This window comes from Hylobates moloch, unplaced genomic scaffold (genome assembly GCF_009828535.3).
Source record: "Hylobates moloch isolate HMO894 unplaced genomic scaffold, HMol_V3 SCAFFOLD_3, whole genome shotgun sequence".
Classification (NCBI taxonomy): Eukaryota; Metazoa; Chordata; class Mammalia; order Primates; family Hylobatidae; genus Hylobates; species Hylobates moloch.
The window spans coordinates 129,781,152-129,804,815 of NW_026652278.1; positions in this window are offsets into that span (position 1 = coordinate 129,781,152).

Consider the following 23,664-nt stretch of genomic DNA (forward strand, 5'->3'; position numbering starts at 1 on the left):
CTTTCTAGATCTCCATGGATTAAAGAATTAAGATTGCCCAAAGAAAAGTGTACTCCTTGCCCAGCTCCTAGGAGTTAATCTCTGAAATTTTCCTGCCTGTTAAGAGTATCTTTGCTTACCCAGAGGTCTTGGTCCATGTCTCAGGATTATTTACGGTGGGGAACTTGGGCTATGTGCTATCAGCTTGACCTCTGAGGGGGCTAGAACTAAGGTCACCCATGTGGGCAGTCAGCTATATCTATATGACCAACCTCCAATAAAAACGCTGGAAGCCAAGGCTCAAGTGAGCATCTTTGGTTGGCCATGCACCATTCATATTGCCACAGATCATTGCTAGGAAAAATAAACACTGTCCACATGACTCCACTGCAAGAGGAGAGCTGAAAGCGTAAACCTGGTGCCTTCTGGATCCTGCCCTGTGTGTCCCTTTCCTTGGTCAATTTTAATCTCTATCTTTTTGCTGGAATTAACTATCAACATGAGGATAACAGCTTTTAAAAGGCTTGTGGGCTCTTCTAGCATATCATTCAACATGAAGGTGATCTTGGAGACCCCTGAGCTGCAGCCTGTCTTCATATCTATAACAGGGGTAATAATAACAATACAACCTCGTGGGTTTTTCTGAAGATAAATGAGACAATGTCTGTACCGCACTTGCACAAAGCCTACCACACAATAATTACTCAGTAAATGTTAGCTTTTATTACTTTAAGTCAGTAGGGGGAAATGGACTATTCAATGAGTCATATTGAGATAGCCGATTGACAATTTATGACCAAAAAAAACAGTTAAAGAATACCTCACATTTTATCTTCAAATGAATCTAGGGAAGTTTTAATATTTATTCATAAAAAACAAAGCCACAAAAGAATTTCGGGAAAATACATATGAATATATATCTGTAGTGAGTAAGGGCGTGCCTGATCTAAGCATACGATTGGAGAGAACTCCCTGAAAGGAAATGATAAATGATCTTAAAATATACAAAAATTTAAGACATTTGCATGCCCCAAATTGCACTCGAACAAAGTTAAAACAGAAAAACAAAGAGTGACAATATTTGAAACACAAATAACAGACAGAGTTTATATCTTTAATGCACATTTTAAACAGCACATGTAAATCAGTAAGAAAAATTTGAACACTCTGTAGAATAATGGTAAAGGGCTTGAGAGACAATTGAAAAAGATTAACATATTTATATCATGAATAGACTCAGAAAAATATTTTCTCTTACTAGGAATCAAAGAAATATGGCATTTTTAAAATGCGGTGTTTTTTCTCATTCAAGCAGAAAGTTTAATTATATTTTTAAATGATAATATGCAATGTTAGCAAGGTTGGGTGTCATAGACATTCTCGTATTACTAATTGGAATATTAGTTGGCATAATTCTTCTGGCCGGCATAATGGAGAAGGACTGGCATAATCCTTCTCCACTGTCATCAAAACTCTGACAACCATTCTTCCAAACTTCCCTTCCTCTAAGTTAAAATTAGTATCTGACTTTGCCTTCTATTTCACAGAGAAAATAGAAATTATAAGGCAGATTTTCTTGCCAACAAATCTACAACTCTACGATACTTACACTGATTCTTCTTCTCTTCTGGCAATTAGAGTTCTGCCTTTCCTCCTGGCTAGAGCCAATCCTGCTTCCCTTGTTCCAGACCCTAATTCCCACTCTCCATGTTCAAGAAATTTATACCACAATTTATACTCCCTCTCATTTAGAGATCTTCCTAGTATCTACCACTTTAATTTGCCTCTTACTTAATTGACTTCTTGTCAGTCTTATTTGCTATTTTCTTATTCTTTATCCGACTTTGAATAGCCATGTACCGAGTATTCATTATTTCTAGTGATCTCATCTAAATGGATGTAATATCATCTCCATTCTAATGATTCCCCAAATTATGTCCCCATACATATCTCTTTCTTGAAACCAATATTCACACATCCAGCTGCCTGCTTGATATCTCCACTTGGATATCCAACAGCAATCTCAAGGTTAATAAATCCCAAACAGATTTCTTAATTTACAACCCCCCACATACATGTTCTTCTGGTTTCCTTGTCCTGGTCCTGGCAAAAATCTAGATGTTTTCTCAGATTCCTATTTCTCACATTCCCCCACCCACTCCACCATCCATCAACTCCTATCAGTTCTACTCCATAATGATATCTCTTTTCACCATCCTGTAGGATCAATATGAAACCAAAAGAGCTCTTGGATATCTTACGGAGTCATAAGAAAGAGCTTCCACAACTGTACTAAGGGGTGGAACTAAACATCTGGCCCGTAACATCTCTATCTGGAATGGTAGAGCAAAAATATTCTCTTTTTTATGGGTATTTCTATATAAATGTATATCATTACAAAGATACAGAAAGAGAAACATGCCATCATATTAAATAAATAGTGGTTACTTTGGAGTGGCAGAATGATTGAAAAGTAATGTTTATTCTTTGCGTTTCCTGTAGTTTTTACATTCTTAGCTATGTGTGTTTATAATTTTCATGTGACACTATTGAAAACTAGAAAGATGTATCTAATAAAATAGCCTCAAAATATAAAAATGATAGAACTACTCAAAGAAATTGATAAATCCACTATTATGATAGATTTCAATAATCATCTCACAACAGTAAGAAATCAAGCAGATAAAAAAGTCAATACAAATATAAAGGATTTTAATAACAGAAGTAATAAGCTTGATCTAATTGCACAGAAATATAACTCCCAACCCAACAATTACAGAACATACATTTTTCACATACTGTGATTAATATTTGTTAAATGTTTTTATGCTTGAAAAAATGTATATTCCGTAACAAGCAAGTCTCAACAATTTTTTAAAAAAGGTACAATATAGAATTACTGACCAAAGTGCAATTAAGTTAGAAATCAATAACAAATAAACATGTGAACAAGCAAAATAACCATGTATATGGGAAATTAAACACTTCTAAATACCTTAGGAACAAACAAGAAATCTTAACAAATGTTAAAAGTATATTTCAATTTTCAAAAATTCCAAAAATTCACCTTGTTGATGAAACTGTTGGGAAACAGACTCTCTCATACTCTGATGATGTTAAAACAAAGTAATTCCCCTATGGAGGGAAATTTTGGTGATACTAATAAAAAAGATATAAATCTACCTCCTGACCCAACAATTCCATTTCTAGGAATTTTTCTTATGAATGTGCTCATGTACAAAATGACATATGTACAAGATTATTCATTACGGTACTAGTTACTGTAGCAAAAGATAGAAAGTAGCACAAGTCCCTCAATAGAAAACTAGCAAAACAAGTTTTCACTCTTCCTCACAATGAAATATTATGCAGCCATAATAAGGATTAGGAACTTTGTATGAAATTTTCTATAGATAAAGTACTCTGTCTAGAACAAGGGCAGGAAGTTTACAGTATATTTTCCCTTTTGTGTAAGAAAGAGAAAAATCAAGAATAGGTGTTCATATTTTCTTGTATTTACATAAAGGAACAGTGGAAGAATGCATGAAAAATTAATAAAAGTCATCACCCATAGAATGTCAGGGAACAGAGTGGGTAAGGAAAGACAGGCACAAGATTCCTAAGTCTACAGTTATTCTATAGTTTTGATTTTTAGGTTATGTGCATATATTAGCCATTCAAAAATAAAATAATAAAAATTTTAAAATAGAAAGACAACATAGAATCTGTGGAATTAATCAAAGTAATACCTAGATGTAAATTTAAAGCCTAAAGTACATATTTAGAATAGACAGAAGGTCAAAAATTAATAACCTAGATAACTAACTTAAAAAGAGAGACAACTAAGTTGAAAAAATTAATAACTAAAGTTTCTAACTTTAAGGATTAGAAAAATAAAACCAAGAAAGTATAAGGAAAGAGATAAATATAAGTATAGAAACAATAAATATTTTGAAAATCTGAAAATAAAATGTAAGAGGATCAATAAGGACAAAAGTTGTAACCTCTAGACAAAAATGATCAAGGGTACAGAAAGAAAACACAGAGAGGCACAGACAACAAATATTAGAAATAAAAATAAATCTAGAGAAAGTGTAGCTCAAAGTGTAAGGGTATTTAAGAAACCGCCTAAGATTACATATGCAATAAAGTTTAGAGGTAGGCCTCACATTCAAGACTTCTGACTCAAAACTAGTGTTTCACTTATTCATTTCTCTGTTCCTGAGACATGTCTTCCCATAATCAATTCAATCAATAATCATTGGCCTGGATAAGAGAAAGGAAAGCTAGGCTGGGTGCGGTGGCTCCTGCCTGTAATCCCAGCACTGTGGGAGGCCAAGAAGGGCAGATCACGAGGTCAGGAGATCGAGACCATCCTGGCTAACATGGTGAAACCCCATCTCTACTAAAAATACAAAGAAATTAGCTGGGCGTGGTGGTGGGTGCCTGTAGTCCCGGCTACTCTGGAGGCTGAGGCAGGAGAATGGTGTGAACCCGGGAGGCAGAGCTTGCAGTGAGCTGAGATCGCGCCACTGCACTCCAGCCTGGGCGACAGATGGAGACTACGTCTAAAAAAAAAAAAAAAAAAAAGAGAGAGAGAGAGAGAAGGGAACGCTAGCAAGTACTTGATTTTTCTTCTCTTAAGCTGCCTCTCATTTTTTGTATATACTTTGTCCCACTTCTTCCTGGCAAGGAATATCACACAAAGATGTGACTGCTGTACAAATTAGGATTCCAGCAGCTGTTTCTACTTTTCTGGAATTAAAAGTCTTCAAGGCCAAACCTGAAACTTGAAAAAAAAAATCTTTAATATTAACAGAATTTTAAAGACCATGAACTCTATCCACCTCACTCCTGTTACTATTGCAGCAATATGTATGCTGCAGACATTCACTCTAAGAACTCACTGAGCCACATCACCTGCATCACCTTCCAAGGCCCTTCGAACATCTGGACCCACCATGTCATTCACAAAATCTAAGGTACTGGCCTGGGCATTCTGTAAATTTCCTTCCACTCTGACATTCTGTGATTCTGTGCCTTCAGGAATGTGAGAAATCACTGAAGGATACGTTTCAGAGATCTAGACTGGTTTACCACTGATTAGGTTAAGCAAAGGGGATGAGACTCTCAAAAGCTAATAGAAATTGCTAATGCTGAATATTTACCATTATCCAGATATTCATATTCTCTACTCTTCTTGATCTACAAGTTTAAAGATAAAACACCAAGGGAAATAGCATCAAAATAATGATCGATAGATCCATATATTGTCAAGATTTCAAGTTTCATCTGTAAACTCCAGCCTAATTTTAGAGAAGTGTTGCCTACAGCTTACAGGAAAAAATAAATGTTAAACTTGTAATACAAATTTATACCTAGATCTATTGTAACTTTAAAAAAAAAAAAAAAGGCTATTCCTAACTGCATTATCTTTGTTTTTAAGAGGAAGCAAGTCAGCTAAAGACCTTAATCAAAAAATCGAATTACTGTTCTCAATTCCTTCATCCCCTGAAACAAATAGTACACATCACACCTACAACATAGCAGGTAAGGTATACATCACTGTCTGGGATGTATACCTTTTTGGTTTGGGGTTGGCCATGTGACTTACTGTGGCCAACAGGATGTTAGCAAATGTACGGTGATGCAAGTGATCTTGCACTCTCGTACTCTGCCTTTGTCCATAAGAAGAACATGCCTCTGGAATCTGCTGGCCCAAAAACGAGAAGGAATACACAGAAGCCAGGACTCAACCCTTAACCTTAATCCAAGTCCAACTGAGTCTACCATAAGTCAGCTTTAGCCAGCTGATCTCATGGGTGAGAACGATAGGATTTCACTTGTGCCACTGAGATTTTTATGGTTGTTTGTTATACAGCATTATTATGGCAATATTTGACTAATACACCTACCTACCCAACAACACTTATTAAGATAACCTTAACTATGAAATATATTTCCAAAAGAAAACATGCTTTACAATTCCAGAGTACTAACAATGAAAGGAAAAAGAACCTTTAAAAAGTAGATCTTAGGAGGAAGGGGTGGGACTCAACAACACGGAGATAATGTGTTACAGTAACAAAGCCCTTTTTAGTAAGTATTCTTATTACATCTGTTTTGGAGATCATAAAACAGAGGCTCAATAAATAACCAGAAGTAGTAAAAACAGCATTTCTGCTTAGATTTTTCTGGTTCCAAATCTAGTGCACCTCCAGTAAGTAAAGTTCTTTTCAAATATTCTTTAAAAATAAATAAAGAAAGAAAGAAAGAAAGAAAGAAAGAAAGAAAGAAAGAAAGAAAGAAAGAAAGAAAGAAAGAAAGAAAGAAAGAAAGAAAGAAAGAAAGACATCATCTCGCTATGTTGCCCAGGCTCGTATCAAACGCCTGGGCTCAAGCAATCCTCTTGCTTTGGCCTCCCAAAGTATTGGGATTACAGCAGTGAGCCATTGCATCCAGTCTCAAATATTCTAATGAGTAGAAAGTATAGAAAGAAGTCTCTACACTTTGGGGAAAGCTGTGTGTCACTCAGAAATTAAATAAGGATGTGTTCTAAAGCAGGTGCCTGTGGGTTCATTTCAAATCACTAAACCATTGATGGATAAGCTTGGTTTCTCAATGAAAACATCCAGCAGTGGGGTGAAAGACATTTATGCAGTGTTTTCTAGGAAAACCCTTAGAAGACTAGATGAAATAGAAGTTCCTTAGAGAGGGAGGGTGAAATCTCCACTTCAAAACACCCACCTCTAAGACATGAATTTATTGTCTTTCCAAAATAGAAATTAAAGTTTTCTCATGGATACTCATTTATGAAAACGCTTTTTATTAAAAACATATGGTCTCCAGCTGATTCAGGAATGCTCATCTATCTTGCCATTGGGTGTATATCATTATGTAAAATTCTTATGATCTCTACAGCCCTAGAGCCATATAGAGTTTTCTCTTTCATTCTTGCATCTCAAGAGGAAAATACAGAGATGTTACATGAATTACTCTTTCTCTAGTGTGAACATTTGGCAGAGATGCTATCATTTCCAGATGCTTTCTTATTTTTCATCTGTTTAACGACCTTACTCATCAGAGAGTTGGAGGGTTTCTAAGTTTGGCTCTATCTAGGTATTATGGGGAAGAAGTTGAAAGCATTCTTGCCTGTGGTGTCTCAATTAAGACTGCCAAACAAAGCTTCCAGTGTATGAAATGATCCCTGTTCCCCCCCTGTTCGGTTATGGAAAAAAATATGTATATATATATACACACACACGATTACTAACATCTACCTTCAAGGCCAATAAGAGAGAGTTAAATGTAAGCAACACGTTGTGATTCTGCTATTGAGGTAGTAATTGATAGTTTCGTGGACATCAATAATTGTTTCAGGGCCAGAATGACTAAAGACCTCAGATTTATGTTATTAAAAATACATAGATGAGTACACAGTGATGAAAATGTTGGACATAGGCTACTCTAGAAAACATGTGCTTGGAATAACTTTTAGCAGGACTGATCTCCTGAGATTCTCCAAGTAATTATAATTTCAAATTTTGTTGAGAATCCTGTGTATGCCATTTAGATATCTTGTTGTTACATAATGTGTTAAATTTATTTTCAACAAAGTAATGAAAAAATATATAGATGAATTTAATTAACATGAAGAAGTACAGAAACAATTTACCTATGCAGAATTCAGCTATGCCATTGTCTTATTCAACCAGAAAGAATACCTAACAAAACCAAAATTAGGCAGAAAAGATCAATTTCAGGGGAACTAAAGTAGGTGTGACAAAATAGATCCCCCTCTCAGAGAGCATTTATTCTTATTTTAAACATTTGTAATAATTCAGATTTTCCATTCTCTGTATTCAGAGTTGATCATTTAAAATGATTTAGAATTCAATTTAGAATGTCATCTTTTTTTTTTTTTTTTTTTTTTTTGAGAAAGAGTCTCGCTCAGTCACCCAGGCTGGAGTGCAGTGGCATAATCTCAGCTCACTGCAACCTTGGCTCCCCAGGGTTAAGTAATCCTCCCACCTTAGCCTCTGGAGTAGGTAAGGTGTGCACCACCACTCCGGGCTATTTTTTTATACTTTTAATAGAGATGGGGGCCTTGCCATATTGCCCAGGATGGTCTTGAACTCCTGAGCTCAAGCAATTGGCCCGCCTCAGCCTCCCAAAGCGCTGGGATTACAGGCATGAGCCAACGTGCCCGACCAGAATGTCTTATCTTTTAAAAAAATATTGTTTTAAATTTGGTGTTGCATTTTCTTTGAATGTGTAAGATTGCATTAATGAGAAATTATGCTCTTTCATTCAGAAGACTTTGGAGACCTTCATTCCAAGAACAACATACCTACAAACTGACTAATTTTAAAAAATTAAAATATGCTACTATGCTTTTTCTCACCTAGAGAAGGGATGATCTCAGCAGTCCCATATCTGTATAGCACCATGAAGGCCAGGGCTGTATATCTCACTCTGCATTCACCTAGCACTCCATAGAACTTATCTGGGCATTTATAATTTTTGATGCTAGTGATAATGACAATGAAGAAACATGGGATGAATATTTCACCCATCCCTAAGCATTTACAATTTTCCTGCTACTTTCCATGGAACTACTACGATTTTGGAAAAAACCATATAAAATTATCATTTATTTGTGTCGTCATTTTAAACTTGCTATTACCCTGATTAGTCCAATGCCTTTGCATTTGTCTTTCAGGTTTTTAAGAAGTATACATAACTTTCTTTTTTTTTGAGATAAAGTCTCACTGTGTCACCCAGGCTGGAGCGTAGTGGAACAATCACAGCTCACTGCAACCTTGACCTCAGGGGGTCAAGTGATCCTCCCGCATCAGCCTCCCAAGTAGCTGGAACTGCAGGCACATGCCACTATGTCTGGATATTTAAAAAAAAAAAAAAAAATTCTGTAGAGGCCATGTCCCACTATGTTGCCCAGGCTGATTTTGCGCTCCTGGGCTCAAGAAATCCTCCTGCTTCAGCCTCCTAAAGTGCTGGGATTGCAGGTGTGAGCCACCGTGCCTGGCCCTTAAGTTTCATGTTATGTGATAACCATGTCTTTACTGGGAGCCTAAGGACAGGGTAGTAACAAGTATAACGCCATGTAATGTCTTTGACTAGTGCTCTACATGTATGGACAGAACCTAGGAGGGCCGATTGGAAGTCTCGTTCCATTGGTTTCCTGTTTTCCCACTGCCTTGTCCCTCCTCCAGGGTCCTGGCTTTATCCTTGTTAAAGCAAACTAAATGTGGCCTGAGAAAGACTTCGTATTTCTATATTTGAGTCCTTGTGGACAAACTGAAACCTAGCTTACTAATCAGACAAGATTGAAAATCTAACTTAGGAGCTTATGCCTGTAACAATAGCTGAGTCTTGGCCAATCCCAGCGGCCATACCTTCAATCATTTACAGACTGCAAAGTGTTCTGTGTTCAAATTAAGGCAAACACCAACCTGTAACCACTCCAGCTGTTTCTCTACCTCACTGCCGATTTCTGCACACCAGTTTTCTTTCTTTGTCTATAAATTTGTTCTAACTATGACGTATCCCTGGAGTCTCTCTGAATCTGCTATGATTCTGGGGGCTGCCCAATTCATGAATTATTCATTGCTCAATTAAATGTGTTTAAATTTAATTTGACTGAAGTTTTTCTTTTAACATCCTGAATCTAGCCTTTTAAATCCCTTCCTAGTTTCAACCTGAGAAAAGAACAATAGATCTTTCTTCTTCAGAGACCAACATTTACCAAAAAAAAAAAAAAAGTTTATGTCCTACTAATGCTCATGGCATTTATACACTAAAAGATCCCTCCTCACCAAGACTGAAATAGAAACGATTAAATAAGTAAAGAAATGAAGAGATAGATAACCATTTTCTATTCATAGGCATGTTCATCAAAACCCACAAAGTATGAAAAGGACAATGATCGGATAAGAGCCAGGCCTTTTTGCATTCAATAAGGCATAGCATGAACCTGGCAGAACTTTTATCAATAGCATCTGTTGTTATTTCTCATTACAGTGAGCAAGCCATGACCTCAAGTCTACACCATCAAATAGCCATGGAGATGACAAATCTTCCTTTGTGATATAATGTATTTCCAAATGCAGAGATTTCTGTCATACTTGCAGAACAACATTTATACAATAACATATAATTATCTCCTGAAACACCAACCAATGTCTGTCTAAAATTTAGATGCTGTTGTTTGGGAGGTGTAATTTTTTTTTTCTTAAAACATACATAAAAATACATTTTTATAAAGCTTTACTTTCTCTGTGAAAATCTCCAATCTAAAAAAAAAAATGAGAGTTAACATTAAAAATTGAATAGATCCCTATTTTAGGCATCCATTCTTTTTTTACATTTTTAAAATATTTTTTAGTTTTTTTTTTTTTTTTCCCTAGAGGCAGGTCTCACTATGTTACCTAGGCTTGTCTTGTACTCCTGGGCCCAAGTGATCCACTCACCTCAGCCTCCCAAAATGTTGGGATTACAGGCGTGAGCCACTGTGCTCAGCTAAGTACCCATTCTGATTTAAAAAATCAACTTAAAAATACCTAATTACTCTTTTAAAGCTATTTATTAATTTTTTTAAAATTTAATAGGCAACCTAACCTTTTCAAAAAGAACTTCTAGTGCGAGCCGTGAAATAAGCCACTTGGCAGATTTTATTTTCACATTGTCCTATGCAAATAATAAGCTAAAGGATTTTTTTTCATTTAGAACAAGTGAAATGAAATAGTTGTTATTCTTATTTTGATGTTCCTGAAAGGCAGCTCAAATGAAGCTTATCTACAATAATAATGATCGATGAGCTTCATCTAATGATAATCCTTAATACCTTAGAGAACAATCTCAGTAGATCCAAACAACAACAAAATTCTGGCTCAATGAAGGGCATTGGGAGTAAGAACAAAGAGGTGAATTAGTAATTTAAATAAAAGAGTATTTAAGTCAATTCTAGCAAAGCAAAAAGAAAAGAGGGTTAACATTGTAATTTAAAATTTCCGGGTGTTTATTCCAGCAGTGACACTTCAGAACAGTGAATGTTAGGGAGTTTAGTTAATTTCTATGAAGTTTACAGTTTACATGTATTAAATGGGCGCTTGCTTAATTATTTTCTCTCTTGATTTTAAGTTCTACCAGGTTACAGTCCTTGTCTTTCTGGTTCATTTTTGTGTTACATTTGTCCAAAATAATACCCATGTCTTGGTAAATGCAGAATAAATATTTGATGACTGAAAGAATGAAATCATTCAGCATTCAATAAAGATTTATTGTAAGCCTCATCTGGTCCAGAAACTCTTCTAGTTGCTGGGTGGGGACGGCGCAAAACAGAAAAATCCCTCCTTTTGTGGAGCTTATACTTGAATGGATAAGACGATCAACAAAGCAAATGGGCAAATTTGATACCAAAAAAAATCAAAACTGGAAAGGAGGATATGAAATGTTGAGTGTTGGAGCAGGTGGTGAAATTTTAGTTAGGATTGCTAAGAAAGTCTTTAGCAAGAAGGTGACTTTCAAGTAAGTACCTGAAGAAAGTGGGCTGCTCCCTATGTCGCTATCTTGGAAGAGATCGTTTCAAACAGATGGGACAGAAAGTACAAAAACCCTGAAGCAGTAGTGGTGAGAAAACAGCAGAGGGCCAGTGTGATTTACCAAGCAACGAATGGAGGGAAGGAGGATGAAATCAGAGAGGAAAAGGGAAGAGGAAAATCATATGACTTGTTGGCTAAAGCAAGGACTTTGGCTTTTATTCTGAGATAGACAAGAAGCTACTGGAAGGTTCTGGGCAGAGGAGTGACATAATCTGACTTACGTTTGAACATGAACACTCTGGCTGCTGTTAATAATAGACTACAGGAGGGCAAGGATGGAAGTTAAATAAATACCTACTTCATAGCATTTTTATAAAAATTACTCAAAAAATTATATAAGCCCAGCACAGACCTGTCACTAATTGCCCTTACTCGCTTAAGGAGAGCAAGTATCCCCTGTTCTCATAGGGAATGCCTTTCCTGCTCTGACAGATGCATATACAGAGGCTCTGGGTTATCACCATTAACAATCTCAAGAAACTACACCTCCTTTAAGGTAGCCCAGGAATTGGGGGTGTTGGCTTAATACAAGCAACAATAATCCGTGGACTTCCCCTTGGCCCCCCTCTAAAAAAGAAATGGCCCTGGCATCCAATGGAGTCATTCTGACAAAGTGAGGCAGCCATCCTATCTGCCATCTCTGCCTTGTACCAAGGGAGCTCAATCACTTAATGTTGAAGCATCAAAGGGTTGTGAAGATGCTGGGAATTTAGCTGTTAACAAAATGTTTATATCTAAATTCCACAGTACTAGCATCAAAGGGCAGCCATTCACATCAATATCAACTAACAAAGCACACAGGGGTGCTTTATACTCACTCCATGTCTAATATGTTTTCCAGAGGAAAGGCTAAAGGCTACACGAAACATGACAAAATCCATGAACCCTAATTAAATTTCGCCTTAAAACACCATCATTAGACATTAACTAAGGATGTTTTACTCTCTGAAGGAGTAACTTCTTAGTTTTATTTCTTAATAATATAAAAAAGAACTTAGCAATCTGAGGGGAAGCAGTCCAAGCAGTCCTGACTTTGCAAACAAACAACTGAGCAGGTAGCATTTCCTTCCCATTCTGTCCCCTTGCTGCTCGTACATGTTGAAAGATTTCCACTCCTATTTCTGGCCTCGCTTCACTGCTTTTCCTGGGAGGGTTTGCAACAGTTCATTCAGCAATGGTTTATTGAGTGTCTACTTTGTGCCAGGTGCTATTCTAGCTGTTAATGATACAACAGTAAACCAAACAGACACTGCTCTCTGGGAGCTTAACTTCAAGTACCTACAAAAGGTTAAGGGAGAAGAAGAGGTGAGGTCAAGAAAGGTTAATCCACCTTCAGATTCTCCCTCGACTGCATCTCTCCATCCTCAACCACCCTCAGTGGTGGGCTTTAGTAGGTGCCAACAATAGCCTTTTTTCAGAAGGAAAACACCTTAGAATAAGTCAGGGCTTTCCTCTGAAATGTTGAGGAGTCACATACCGCTTCAAAAGGATCTAATCACCCACCACATCATCTATGTGCATTTGTGTCTGTATATGTAATATTGAGCATAAAGAAAGAGAGACAGAAAAAGAAGACAGAGGAGACGTGTTGGAAATTTTCACATAATAAAAAAGTGGAATCCAGGAATATCAGGCTTTTTTCATCTTTTGAAGTATCTTTTAAAATGTGGGGATTTGCCCTTTAATAATTATTATTATCCCCATTCTGATTGTAGTTTCTACAGTTGCCACATCATTCAGAGCTACTTTTCTCCAGAGGCTGTTTACTAGAATTACCTACTATGTAAGACACTTTTCGTTACCTCCTCAGCCTCCTTTCCTCATTCTGCTTTCCTACCAGAACCCACATTTTATTCGGAGATCCCCTGCCTATTCATGATGCTGGGCAACTTGACATTCCCAGGTCCAGCAGTATTCAATCAGCTTGGGGCATTCCCAGGGACATGTTAATACTTTAGGAGTGGATGTATGACCTAAGATGACTGAATGAAAGAAGACCGTGGCTAGGGGAGAAGTTTTTTCTCTCTCTCTCTCTCTCCCCTGCTAGATAAAAACAAGATATTAGAGCTAACACTGTGAGAGACAGAAACTTAGCCCACCATTGAGCTCTTAAATGAATCAAACCTGAGGCTACAGGAGATGATAAATGTCCTTATTGTCTAAGCCCATCTGAATCAGGTACTCTGTTACTTGCAGCCCAAAGCATTATATCAGATACACATTGGAATTGTCACAGCTCTGGGCAGAAGCAGGATTTATTTGCAGTTCAGATTCCAAACAGGAAGAGATTCTTCACATCACAGGATCTTTTAAAATCACTCCTGTTTTTTATAATATGAAAAAAGAAAGCAGTACCAGAGCAAAATAATCTGATCCCAACAGAGAACATCCACACAAAACTCTCAGGTTAGATTTTAACGCTACAGTGCCACTGCATTATGGTATTACTTTGGGTACTCAAAGACGGAATTTAAATAAATGCTTAAGTAAATACCATATTATAGAAATAGGGTTCTGAAATGGCTCTGCCAACAGCTTAACTGTACAGGACAGGAAAGATGTGGGACATGAGAAAATAATTGAATCCAGATTGGACTATACATATTCCCTAAAACCAGTGGTCCCATTTCTTAAAGGAGAGGAATGGGAGACAGATAACAGAAACTGTGTATCTTATATATTGCATTATACCATAAAATATACACACTATAAACGTGCAGTAAATTTTGTTGTTTTTCTTATAGCCTGTTCAGTCATTCTCAGCAGGAACTGTTCTTAAAACCATAAATAAATTCTAAGTATTGTTACCTGTAGACCTATTGATAGATTATGGGAAATCCTTTCTGACAGATGGTTTGCAAAGATGGCTACATCAATTTCTCCAGTTCCTAGAAGCCTATGTCTCTGGAAGTTGACTTTGCTACTCTTCTCCAGAGGGAACTATTTTCCCTCCTCTTGATGTGGGCTAACTCTGTCCTGTGACTTGCTATAACTAATAATGGTAGCAGAAGTGATATTGTGTAACTTCAGAGCCTCAACTTCAAAAAGCCTTGTAGCTTCCTCTCTTGCCCTTTTGCTTCCCTGAGTCTGCCACATAAAAAAGCCCGGACTAGCCTCCTGGAGAAGGGCCACGAGAGAGACCTTGTGAAAAAGCCTGGCCCCCTGTCCTGAGGCCCCAGCCATGTTACCGAGACTATCTGGAACCAGCGAACTCCAAGTCAACATAGCGACTGACAGCAACCTCATCAATGAATGACACTGGTGAGACATCTGATGCTGATCCTAGTAAACATTTCAGAATTGTGAGGAATTAAATTATTTGCAAGCCACTAGGTTTTGGGGTAGAAAACTGATGCATCCTCCGTGTCTCCCAAAGTCAGGATTCTGGTACAAAAATCAATCCCTTGCAGGAGTCTATCCTAAGGAAATTTTTTCTTTTTTCTTGTCCTTGAATATGAAATGTGTTATGCTGCAAGTAAATGTCTTAGAAAACCTTGAAGTGTTTTTAAGGAAGGAGTCATTCTGGAAAGACAACAACTCCCTCCTCAATGGAAGGTCCCGTTCTCTCCATTCTATACCTCTGACACCTTCCCTCTATCTATACCTCTCACCCTCTCCTCTTTTCCTTCTACCTGCATACCGTAGGTCACAAGAAATTTGTCCATAATTGGAGCTAGAATAGTGGAAAGACATGTTCCTATTCCAAGAGCCACAGCATCTGGATGGCTGTGTCATACATTCTATCAATACAACCATTTAGGTGTGCCGCATGGTGGGCTTTGGCGAGCTGGTCTGAGACCTAATTCACATGTGTTGTATTAATTATAAGTCCCAAACCACTAACTTACAAGCCTATTTTGTTATACCTGTAGCCAATTAATTTTTTTATTTTACTTTCTTTTATTATACTCTAAGTTCTAGAGTACATGTGCACAACGTGCTGGTTTGTTACATATGTATACATATGCCGTGTTGGTTTGCTGCACCCATTAGTGGTCAATTAATTTGAAAGTGAACTCAAGAGGGTGAAATCAAGAAATGGCTTTATTCTGCCAGGCTGACTTTTGGCTCATTCATCCAGTCTCCCTCTTCTGTTCCTTAGCAGCATGGGGTTCAGACTCCACAGCTTTCAGATCACTTTCAAGGCTTTAAAAACTCCAATCAATCCCAAAGCATCAGTCTCTGTGCTAATTCAAAGCTTCTCTCCTCTTTTCAGGATAAGCCTTACTCTGGATATTCAGTCTAGATGTTCTAGACTCTACTTTAGAATTTCTGAACCTCAGCACCATTGATATTTAGTATCAGATAAATCTTTGTTGGAGGAAACTGCCCTGTGCATTGTAGTATGTTCAACATAAACCTGGCCTCTACCTAACTGATTCCAGTATGACCCCCTAGTTGTGAGAACCAAAAATGTCTCTAGATATTGCCAAATATCCCCAGAAGGCAAAATTGTCCCCAGTGAAGAATTACTGCTCTAGACTATCCATTCTTTTGTTAATTTTATTATTATTATACTTTAAGTTTTAGGGTACATGTGCACAATGTGCAGGTTTGTTACATATGTATACATGTGCCATTGGTGTGCTGCACCCATTACCTCATCATTTAGCATTAAGTATATCTCCAAATGCTATCCCTCCCCCCTCCCCCATCCGAAACAGTCCCCAGAGTGTGATGTTCCCCTTCCTGTGTCCATGTGTTCTCACTGTTCAATTCCCACCTATGAGTGAGAACATGTGGTGTTTGGTTTTTTGTCCTTGCAATAGTTTGCTGAGAATGATGGTTTCCAGTTTCATCCATGTCCCTATAAAGGACATGAACTCATCATTTTTTATGGCTGCATAGTATTCCATGGTGTATATGTGCCACATTTTCTTAATCCAGTCTATCATTGATGGACATTTGGGTTGGTTCCCAGTCTTTGCTATTGTGAATAGTGCCACAATAAACATACATGTGGATGTGTCTTTATAGCAGCATGATTTATAATCCTTTGGGTATATACCCAGTAATGGGATGGCTGGGTCAAATGGTATTTCTAGTTCTAGATCCCTGAGGAATCGCCACACTGACTTCCACAATGGTTGAACTAGTTTACAGTCCCACCAACAGTGTCAAAGTGTTCCTATTTCTCCACATCCTCTCCAGCACCTGTTGTTTCCTGACTTTTTAATGATGGCCATTCTAACTGGTGTGAGATGGTATCTCACTGTGGTTTTGATTTGCGTTTCTCTGATGGCCAGGGATGATGAGCATTTTTTCATGTGTTTTTTTGGCTGCATAAATGTCTTCTTTTGAGAAGTGTCTGTTCATATCCTTTGCCCACTTTTTGATGGGATTGTTTGTTTTTTCTTGTAAATTTGTTTGAGTTCATTGTAGATTCTGGATATTAGCCCTTTGTCAGATGAGCAGGTTGCGAAAATTTTCTCCCATTCTGTAGGTTGCCTGTTCACTCTGATGGTAGTTTCTTTTGCTGTGCAGAAGCTCTTTAGTTTAATTAGATCCCATTTGTCAATTTTGGCTTTTGTTGCCATTGCTTTTGGTGTTTTAGACATGAAGTCCTTGCCCATGCCTATGTCCTGAATGCTATTGCCTAGATTTTCTTCTAGGGTTTTTATGGTTTTGGGTCTAACATGTAAGTCTTCAATCCATCTTGAATTAATTTTTGTATAAGGTGTAAGGAAGGGATCCAGTTTCAGCTTTCTACATATGGCTAGCCAGTTTTCCCAGCACCATTTATTAAATAGGGAATCCTTTCCCCATTGCTTGTTTTTGTCAGGTTTGTCAAAGATCAGATGATTGTAGATATGCAGCATTATTTCTGAGGGCTCTATTCTGTTCCATTGATCTATATCTCTGTTTTGGTACAAGTACCATGCTGTTTTGGTTACTGTAGCCTTGTGGTATAGTTTGAAGTCAGGTAGGGTGATGCCTCTGGCTTTCTTCTTTTGGCTTACTATTGACTTGGCAATGCGGGCTCTTTTTTGGTTCCATATGAACTTTAAAGTAGTTTTTTCCAATTCGGTGAAGAAAATCATTGGTAGCTTGATGGGGGTAGTATTGAATCTATAAAATTACCTTGGGCAGTATGGCCATTTTCACGATACTGATTCTTCCTACGCATGAGCGTGGAATGTTCTTCCATTTGTTTGTATCCTCTTTTATTTCATTGAGCAGTGGTTTGTAGTTCTCCTTGAAGAGGTCCTTCACGTCCTTTGTATCTTGGATTCCTAGGTATTTTATTCTCTTTGAAGCAATTGTGAATGGGAGTTCACTCATGATTTGGCTCTCTGTTTGTCTGTTATTGGTGTATAACAATGCTTATGATTTTTGTACACTGATTTTGTATCCTGAGAATTTGCTGAAGTTGCTTATCAGCTTAAGGAGATTTTGAGCTGAGACAATGGGGTTTTCTAGATATACAATCATGTCATCTGCAAACAGGGACAATTTGACTTCCTCTTTTCCTAATTGAATACCCTTTATTTCCTTCTCCTGCCTGATTGCCCTGGCCAGAACTTCCAACACTATGTTGAATAGGAGTGGTGAGAGAGGGCATCCCTGTCTTGTGCCAGTTTTCAAAGGGGATGTTTCCAGTTTTTGCCCATTCAGTATGATATTGGCTGTAGGTTTGTCATAGATAGCTCTTATTATTTTGAGATACGTCCCATCAATACCTAATTTATTGAGAGTTTTTAGCATGAAGCGTTGCTGAATTTTGTCAAAGGCCTTTTCTGCATCTATTGAGATAATCATGTGGTTTTTGTCTTTGGTTCTGTTTATATGCTGGATTACATTTATTGATTTGTGTATGTTGAACCAGCCTTGCATCCCAGGGATGAAGCCCACTTGATCATGGTGGATAAGCTTTTTGATGTGCTGCTGGATTCGGTTTGCCAATATTTTATTGAGGATTTTTGCATCAATGTTCATCAAGGATATTGGTCTAAAATTATCTTTTTTGGTTGTGTCTCTGCCAGGCTTTGGTATCAGGATGATGCTGGCCTCATAAAATGAGTTAGGGAGGATTCCCTCTTTTTCTATTGATTGGAATAGTTTCAGAAGGAATGGTACCAGCTCCTCCTTGTACCTCTGGTAGAATTCGGCTGTGAATCCATCTGGTCCTGGACTTTTTTTGGTTGGTAAGCTATTGATCATTGCCACAATTTCAGAACCTGTTATTGGTCTACTCAGAGATTCAACTTCTTCCTGGTTTAGTCTTGGGAGGGTGTATGTGTCAAGGAATTTATCCATTTCTTCTAGATTTTCTAGTTTATTTGCGTAGAGGTGTTTGTAGTATTCTCTGATGGTCGTTTGTATTTCTGTGGGATCGGTGGTGATATCCCCTTTGTCATTTTTTATTGCATCTATTTTATTCTTCTCTCTTTTCTTCTTTATTAGTCTTGCTAGCGGTCTATCAATTTTGTTGATCTTTTCAAAAAACCAGCTCCTGGATTCATTAATTTTTTGAAGGGTTTTTTGTGTCTCTACTTCCTTCAGTTCTGCTCTGATTTTAGTTATTTCTAGCCTTCTGCTAGCTTTTGAATGTGTTTGCTCTTGCTTTTCTAGTTCTTTTAATTGTGATGTTAGGGTGTCAATTTTGGATCTTTCCTGCTTTCTCTTGTGGGCATTTAGTGCTATAAATTTCCCTCTACACACTGCTTTGAATGTGTCTCAGAGATTCTGGTATGTTGTTAGACTATCCATTCTTAATAAGGATGATATTGCCCCCATGGGAATGGAAATTGGCTCCTGGAGGGCAAAAAATATGTGTTCCAATGATTTGTGGACCCCCAAAGACCACAGTACCCAGCATATAGTATGCCTGTGGCATACAATCCACAGAGGAAGGGGAAGGCAGTTAGGTGAAAAGTCAAAAAATAGCACCTTGGGAGAGCAAAATGAAAAAAGTTTATGAAACATGGCACTAGACCAGTGGCAGGGTGTGAGACATGTTTCTTCCCTCTTCCCTCCCTCATTTGCTTTGCCAGTGGGGGTAAGCAGTGGAGAGGCACAGTCTTTTTACTTAGCTGCTGTTATGTAATTCCCCCCAGCTGTTGAATTCCCCCTGCTATGGCAAGCATCAAAGGCGAGTCTCCTTGCAGTCCTGGGCCTGGGCGGCTTTCCATGGATTCTTACTTTGAATATCTGTGTGATATGGTTAGAACACTCTCCAATTTCCCTCCAGCAATTAACCACACACAGCATCTTTCCGCTGGAGACCCTCAGTTCCCGTGGAATGCTCTTGGATGGGATTATTTAGAGATGGCTTTAGTTTGGCCCCACTGATCCAGGGGAATTTCCACTGTCTTATTCTGCCCAGCAGTGAACGCAGCTCCAGCCACCTCTAGCCTCCACACTTCTCCCAGACAAAGGCAGTCACTAGTCACTGTGCCTACCACACCTGAGGGAGCTCACATCTGGATCTATAAAGAGTTCTCTAATCCTCTGCTTTGGTACTAGTACAAATGGGAGCATCAGAAATACACACTGGGTAGCTCAGCAAGCCTCCAGGCAGGAGGTAAGACACAGGACTGCCTGCTGGCACACAGCTTTCCCAGGGGTCTTGGTGCAGCCCTCACTTGCCTTGCCAGAAAAGTATCTCTCTCCCCTCCCTCATCCACTGCTCTTTCTGCTCCAGTAAGTACCTTTACTTATGTGGGCAGAAGCTGGGAAAGCAGGGTTGATAGTTTGGCCACCTTTTAATAAGTGTTTTGAGGATCTGTCTAAAACCTCCCTATAGAATATTTTGTTCTCAACTTTGTGGCACCATTAGAAATTCTGAGATGACAGGATAACACTCATTAAATGCTCATTTATACAACCCATTGGGGTTGATTGGGACTACATGGGGAGAGAAGAATTTAAGCCAGTGTTTTCCAGTCTGTCAGCTAAAAAATTGGGATATTATTAAAAGTTCTGCAAACTGATTTGTATTCTCTTTTATTCAGTCAACAAACACTTAGTGAACTCCTTTCAGGAGCACCTGTGGATACTACAGGCAACAAGAAAGGCAAGGTCTCTGCTCTCATGAGAATAGTTTAGCAGAGGAACATAACTAATAAATAATGTAATGCCAGATTGTAGTAAGTGTTGTGGAAAAAATAAGGCACTTAACAGAGTGATTGGGGGGATACGCGGAGGAGAGTGCTGGTTTGGAACGAGTGACCATAGTAGGGTTCTTTGTGGAGGAAATATTTGGATTGAAATCAGAATAACAAGAAGGAGCCAATCTTGTGAACATCTTGGGGGAAAAAATTCCAAGGAGAGAAAGAGCAGGTGCAGAGGCCCCGAGCAGAAGTGAGCTGGGCATATTCCAGAAGGAATGCAGCCATGGCGCTGGGGGTGGTAAGAATGGGAGAATGCTGTGAGAGGACAGAGAAGCAGCTGGGAAGAGGAGAAGATCCTGGGAACGACAGGAAGCCAGAAGGGTTTGGTTTTTTTTATAAAAGTGCTTTTTTAAAAAAAAAAATTACTTCTGGGGTACATGCGTAGGATGTGAAGGTTTGTCACATAGGTAAACGTGTGCCATGATGGTTTGCATCACCTATCAACCCATCACCTAGGTATTAAGCCCTGCATGCATTAGCTATTCTTCCTGATGCTCAAGAACTGCCCCCCATCCCCAAACAGGCTCCAGTGTGTGTTGTCCCCTTCCCTGTGATTCATGTAGGCATGTGTTCATTGCAGCACTAGTCACAATAGCAAAGATGTGGAATTAACCCAAATGCCCATCAATGATAGACTGGATAAAGAAAATGTGGTACACATACACCATGGAATACTATGCAGCCATAAAAAGGAATGAGATCTTGTCCTTTGCAGGGACATGGATGGAGATGGAAGTCATTATCCCCACCAAACTAACACAGAAACAGAAAACCAAACACCACATGTTCTCACTTACAAGTGGAGCTGAATAATGAGAACACAGAGGGATTTCAAGTGCAACAGTCACACTACTCACAGACTGAATCTGTTTCACACACGTGTGCCACAATTGTCCAAATGCATGTAAATCTTGAAAATGATACAGACATGCATTGAACATGTTACTAAATGTCTGGCAGCTTTCTGTCATGAGGAGAGGGATGGTGACATATGTTGATGTTAAAAGTCCTTAGCTCTGAAAATATTAGACAGTACTGCCTGCTCTGCCTTTCTGATTTTAGATTTGTACAAAATTGAGTTCCTATTCTTTCTTCTATACTAAAAATAAACAAAACTTTACGAAGAGGAAAATGCATACAGACTCACTATGTATCTTTCCTGAAAGGACCCCATTCTGTATACAACAGGCAAACCTGAGTGTCATTGATGGGACAAGCACAGAAATGAGGTATCACCCTCAGGCAAGTATCTGCATCCTTGAAAGAAAAATTACTCCCGTAGAAACACAGTATCTGATATCTCCAGGGATTCTGCATATTTACATTTCAAATAATTTGGAGTGAACAAAGAGTGGTACTTTATCACCTTAATGGGCATAGATTTTCACTAATAGAGGTTATAAATACAGTTATTTATAATGATTTAAATTGAAAGCAGGCTGTTTTTAGTGGCTGATGCCAAAATCATTCTGGAACTACCTCTAACTTACTATCAGAGGCTTATTTACCATAATTGACTGTCTCATTGTTTTACCTTGTCTTTGACCCTGTACACCAACCATGATGCTCCTGAATTTAAAAAGAGAAAGTGATTAATGTGGCAAATGCAGAGACAGTCAGGCTTGTATACCCCAATGGGGATACAAGAGAAGTCTGGTAAGTAATAAACACCACCACTTTCTCACACTCTGACTCCCTCTCTTGCTGCATCTTCCAGGCAGCCCTTTAAACGAGAGGTCACTTATTTTAAAGCCAAATATACCTTTGTGCTACTCTAAACTGATTTATGCCCTGGTCAGGAAAAAAATATTTACATCTAAAAATGCTGAACCATGAAACTCTAGCTACAGGAAAGGTGACTTGTATAGATAAAATGTTAGCATCAACATAATTTCCATAATCATTATTTCTTCTCATGAAACAATTCCTACCTTAAGTGGTTAACTATGGGTATTCTTCCTGCTCAAATTTCTCTATGAGACAAATCCCAAATGAAAATCTTTTAAGGTTGAATGTAAAAATCCTTTAAGTATGAGGAGAAAATAACAAAGAAAATCAATTCCGTGAATATAAATGATAGAAGAACAATGGTTTTCTGAAATTAAAGAACAACAATAGTGAATTTTAAATTCATTGTGTGTAGGAGGTACAGAAATAGAAATGAAATATCCAGTTTCTAATTTCTTAGTAATCAGGAGTTAATGAATACTACAATTCACTTTTGCTTTCAAAGATCATTTATATCTCCCTCCCACTACTTACCTACTAGTTTTTCATCTTATTGCTAGTAGGGCCTATTCTGATAGCTATCAGTTTACTAGAAATTGTGCTCTCTCTTTCTCATAAGGAGTAAAGTAAGTCAAGTTACTGGAAACCAGTGGAATATTCGGTTAACATACGTGGTGCATAGGCATAACTCTGAGATATTGCTGGTTTGATTCCAGATCACCACATAAAAGTGAATATTACAGTAAGACAAGTCACAAAAATGTTTTGATTTCCCAGTGCCTATAAAAAATATGTTTGCACTATACTGTAGTGTATTACGTGTACAATTGCATCATGTATAAAATAGCAATGTATATAATTAAGTTAAAAATTCTTTATTGCTAAAAAAATGCTATCATCTGATCATTTAGCAAGTCATAATCTCATTGCTGCCGGAGGGGCTTGCCTCCATGTCAATGGCTGCTGACTAATCAACGTGGTGGCTGCTGAAGAGTTGAGTGGCTGTGGAAATTTCTTAAAATAAGACGACAATGAAATTTGCCTCATCAATTGACTCTTCCTTTCATGAAAGGTTTCTGTGTAGCATGCAATGCTGTTTGGTAGTATTTTACCCCCAGAAATTCTTTCAAAATTAGAGTCCATCCTCCCAAACTCTGTTGCTGCATTATCAACTAAGTTTATGTAATATTCTAAATTCTTTGTTGTTATTTCAAAAATGTTCA